The following is a 5,510-nucleotide window of genomic DNA, read 5'->3' as shown; positions in this document are numbered from 1 at the left end:
AGTAATGTATATAACCCTTTTATTTGGAGTAAATAATATACAGCACAGGACACCACCACTGGACTTATGGCAGCACAAGACACCAGCACTGGCCTGATGCAGCACAAGACACACTATTGGACTGAACTTATACGGCAGTACCCCTGGACTTATACGGCAGTACCCCTGGAGTTGTATGGCAGTGTCAGACAGGATGGCACTTCAAAAAACTAGTCCCCAAACAGCACATGATGCAAAGAAGTAAAAAGAGGTGCAAGATAGAAATGTCCTTGGGTCCTCCCACCCACCCTTATGTTGCATAAACATGACATTCACACTTTAACAACCAATCATTTCAACGACAGGGTCTGCCACACGACTGTGGCTGAAATGAGTGGTTTGTTTGGGCCCCCACCAAAAAAGAAGCAATCAATCTCTCCTTGCACAAACTGGCTCTACAGAGGCAAGATGCTGACCTCATCCTCCAATTCCTCACCCCTTTCACTGTGTACATCCTCCTCCTCACAGAGTATTAACTTGTCCCCACTGGATCCACCATCACAGGTCTCTGTGTACTTTCTGGAGGCAATTGCTGGTAAAGGTCTTCCCGAAGGAATTTATAATTCATTTTGATGAACATCATCTTCTCCACATTTTGTGGAAGTAACCTCAAACACTGATCACTGACAAGGTTACTGGCTGCACTAAACACTCTTTCGGAGTACACACTGGAGGGGGGCAACTTAGGTAAAATAAAGACAGTTTGTAATTGCCTCTTTTTCCTGCCAGTATACATACGAACTGTCTGACATGCCTACTTAGATGCTGTCACTCATATAATCCTCCACCATTCTTTCAATGGTGACAGAATCATATGCAGTGACAGTAGACGACATGTCAGTAATCGTTGGCAGGTCCTTCAGTCCGGACCAGAAGTCAGCACTCGCTCCTGACTGCCCTGCATCACTGCCAGCGGGTGGGCTAGGAAATCTTATCCTTTTCCTCGCAGCCCCAGTTGCGGGAGAAAATGAAGGAGGAGCTGTTGGCAGGTCACGTTCCGCTTGAGTTGACAATTTTCTCACCAGCAGGTCTTTGAACCTTTGCAGACTTGTGTCTGCTGGAAAGAGAGATACAACGTAGGCTTTAAACCTAGGATCGAGCACGGTGGCCAAAATGTAGAGCTCTGATTTCAACAGATTGACCACCCTTGAATCCTGGCAAAGCGAATAAAGGGCTCCATCCACAAGTCCTACATACTTTGCGGAATCGCTCCATCTTAGCTCCTCCTTCAATTTATCCAGCTGCTTCTGCAAAAGCCTGATGAGGGGAATGACCTGACTCAAGCTGGCAGTGTCTGAACTGACTTCACGTGTGGCAAGTTAGAAGGGTTGGAGAACCTTGCACAAGACGGAAATCATTCTCCACTGCGCTTGAGTCAGGTGCATTCCCCCTCCTTTGCCTATATCATAGGTGGATATATAGGCTTGAATGGCCTTTTGCTGCTCCTCCATCCTCTGAAGCATATAGAGTGTTGAAATCCACTTCATTACCACCTCTTGCTTCAGGTGATGGCAGGGCAGGTTCAGGAGTGATTGCTGGCGCTCCAGTCTTTGGCACGCAGTGACTGAATGTCAAAAGTGTCCCGCAATTTTTCGGGCCACCGACAGCATCTCTGCACGCCCCTGTAATTTTTCCAAAAATTCTGCACCACCAAATTAATTGTATGTACAAAACATGGGACATGCTGGAATTTGCCCAGATGCAATGCACGCACAATATTGGTGGCGTTGTCCAATATCACAAATCCCCAGGAGAGTCCAATTTGGGTAAGCCATTGTGCAATGATGTCTCTCAGTTTCCGTAAGAGGTTGTCAACTGTGTGCCTCTTACGGAAAGCGGTGATACAAAGCGTAGCCTGCCTAGAAACGAGTTGGCGTTTGCGAGATGCTGCTACTCGATCCGCCGCTGCCGTTGTTGCTGAGGGAGGCAATACATCTACCCAGTGGGCTGTCACAGTCATATAGTCCTGAGTCTGCCCTGCTCCACTTGTCCACATGTCCGTGGTTAAGTGGACATTGGGTACAACTGCATTTTTTAGGACACTGGTGACTCTTTTTCTGACGTCTGTGTACATTCTCGGTATCGCCTGCCTAGAGAAGTGGAACCTAGATGGGATTTGGTACCGGGGACACACTACCTCAAGAAATTCTCTAAGTCCCTGTGAACTAACGCCGGATACCGGATGCACGTCTAACACCAACACAGCTGCCAAGGCCTAAGTTATCTGCTTTGCAACAGGATGACTGCTGTGATATTTCATCTTCCTCGCAAAGGACTGTTGGACAGTCAATTGCTTACTGGAAGTAGTACAAGTGGTCTTCCGACTTCCCCTCTGGGATGATGATCGACTCCCAGCAGCAACAACAGCAGCGCCAGCAGCAGTAGGCGTTACACTCAAGGATCCATCGGAGGAATATTAGTCAGGAGAGGACTTGTCAGACTTGCCAGCGACATGGCCTGCAGGACTATTGGCGTTCCTGTCTAAGGAGGAAATTGACACTGAGGGAGTTGGTGGTGTGGTTTGCAGGAGCTTGGGTACAAGAGGAAGGGATTTAGTTGTCAGTGGACTGCTTCCGCTATCACCCAAAGTTTTTGAACTTGTCAATGACTTCTGATGAATGCGCTCCAGGTGACGTATAAGGGAGGATGTTCCTCGGTGGTTAACGTCCTTACCCCTACTTATTACAGCTTGACAAAGGCAACACACGGCTTGACACCTGTTGTCCGCATTTCTGTTAAAATAATTTCACATCGAACAGGGGATTTTTTTTGTAATTTGACCAGGCATGTCAATGGCCATATTGATCCCACAGACAACAGGTGTCTCCCCGGGTGCCTGACTTAAACAAACCACCTCACCATCACAATCCTCCTTGTCAATTTCCTCCTCAGCGCCAGCAACACACATATCCTCATCCTGGTGTACTTCAACAATGACATCTTCAATTTGACTATCAGGAACTGGACTGTGGGTGCTCCTTCCAGCACTTCCAGGAGGCGTGCAAATGGTGGAAGGAGCCACCTTTTTCCGTCCAGTGTTGGGAAGGTCAGGCATCGCAACCGACACAATTGGACTCTCCTTGGGGATTTGTGATTTAGAAGAACGCACAATTATTTGCTGTGCTATTGCCATCTTAACTCTTTTCAGTTTTCTAGCGGGAGGTTGAGTGCTTCCATCCTCATGTGAAGCTGAACCCCTAGCCATGAACATAGGCCAGGGCCTATGCCGTTACTTGCCACTCCGTGTCGGTAATGGCATATTGGCAAGTTTACGCTTCTCATCAGATGCTTTTAATTTAGATTTTTGGGTCATTTTACTGAACTTTAGTTTTTTGGATTTTACATGCTCTCTACTATGACATTGGGCATCGGTCTTGGCAGACTATGTTGATGGCATTGAATCGTCTCTGCCATGACTAGTGGCAGCAGCTTCAGCACTAGGTGGAAGTGGATCTTGATCTTTCCCTATTTCACCCTCCACATTTTTGTTCTCCATTTTTTTTATGTGTGGAATTATATGCCAGTAATATTATTATATCAATAGCAATGGCCTACTGTACTGTACAACTATATACTGTTGGTCACCAAAATGCTGCACTGTACTACTATATATACTGCTCACAAAAATGCAGCACAGATATGGAATGGATACTTGCAGTGACACGGAGCTGCAAGATACAGCAATGGCCTACTGTACTGTAAAACTATATACTGTTGGTCACCAAAATGCTGCACTGTACCATACTTGCCTACTTTCTGGCAGCTCTCTCCGGGAGAGAGCTGCCAGGACGGCTCAGTGGATGGGCTGTGCTGGACAATGATGAGAGGAGGGGGCGGGGAGGAGGCGGAACGGGGCATGGCGGAGTAGGGGCAGAGGCGGAATGAGGGCTGGGTAAAATGGCACAACATCTAAATCACGCCCCCGCTCTGCAATGCCGCAATAATCGGCATTTTACAGCAGGGGGCGTGACTATGATGACGCGATTCAACAAGAATCGCGTCATCTACTGTCCGGACCGCCCACTTTACTCTCAAAGTGGGTGGCCGGGCAGGGGGGAAATGAAAAACCGGGAGACTTGTCTGCTCTTCCGTGGGGTCGGGAGGGTCACCCGATTTTCGGGAGCCTCCCGGCCATTCCGGGAGAGTAGGCAAGTATGCATGTACTACTATATATACTGCTATATATACTGCTCACAAAAATGCAGCACAGATATAGAATGGATACTTGCAGTGACACAGAGCTGCAAGATACAGCAATGGCCTACTGTACTGTACAACTATATACTGTTGGTCACCAAAATGCTGCAAACTGAGCACAGATATTTGCAGCACACTGAGCACAGATATGGAGCTTTTCAGGCAGAGAACGTAGATATTTGCCTCACACTGAGCACAGATATTTGCAGCACACTGAGTACAGATATTTGCAGCACACTGAGCGCAGATATGGAGCTTTTCAGACAGAGAACGTAGTCACGTCCTCTCCGTTCAATCTCCAATGCACGAGTGAAAATGGCAGCGACGCGCGGCTCTTTATATAGAATACGAATCTCACGAGAATCCGACAGCGGGATGATGACGTTCAGCCGCGTTCGGTTTAACCGAGCAAGGCGGGAAGATCCGAGGCTGCCTCGGACCCGTGTAAAATAGGTGAAGTTCGGGGAGGTTCGGATCCCGACGAACCGAACACGCTCATCTCTAATCCTAAAGCTGCGACTCTCCCCTTTTGGTGGACACTGGCAGCTTGTCTTTACTATGCCCAGAACCAGAGATATCAGCCTTCAAGCAGCCGGTCCCTGCTCCAGCACCACACGCCTGGTATGCAGTTTGAGATTTTCATTGGTGAATTGCTCTGGCTCCTGAACTCTGATCTCCAAGTCCCCAGAACCTCTTGAAAGGTAAGACACTCTATTTTTTATCCCATTCAAAGGTAAGAAATATATTTTTAGGAACTTGAGATATCTGCAGTCAAGCAAGCTGACCTCCCACCGGAAAATTATAAATATTAAGCCCACTCCACTATCCACCCCTCCCCTAAGTATTAAACATCCCCTACCACACTGGAAGTCATGTACCAGGGCTTCTTCATTCAGCCCAATGTCCCCTTCTACAGTTTAACCCCATCTGGGCAGTAAAGGATTAATTAGCAGAAATTACTGCTCCAGGTCCTACATGCTGAGCGGAACATAGAACACCCCCTACCGCTTGTGGGACATCAAACCTGCCGCTGATAGTCCCCCCCACCCCTACCACTGGAGGATGGGTAGGGGGCTCAGTGCATTGCTGTGCCCAGGGGCCTACTCTGCTGTTAAGATGACCCTGAGCAGAGGACACCACCACTGTGACTGGACTGATGCTGCACAAGACACTACCACTGAACTGATGCAGGACACTGAGGACGGAGACACGTCCTCTCTCTACACTCTCCAATGCCGGAGTGAAAATAGCGGTGACGCACGGCTCCTTATATG

This window comes from Pseudophryne corroboree, chromosome 5 (genome assembly GCF_028390025.1).
Source record: "Pseudophryne corroboree isolate aPseCor3 chromosome 5, aPseCor3.hap2, whole genome shotgun sequence".
Classification (NCBI taxonomy): domain Eukaryota; kingdom Metazoa; phylum Chordata; class Amphibia; order Anura; family Myobatrachidae; genus Pseudophryne; species Pseudophryne corroboree.
The sequence above is the reverse complement of the archived record's forward strand: the minus strand, read 5'-3'. Positions refer to the sequence as shown.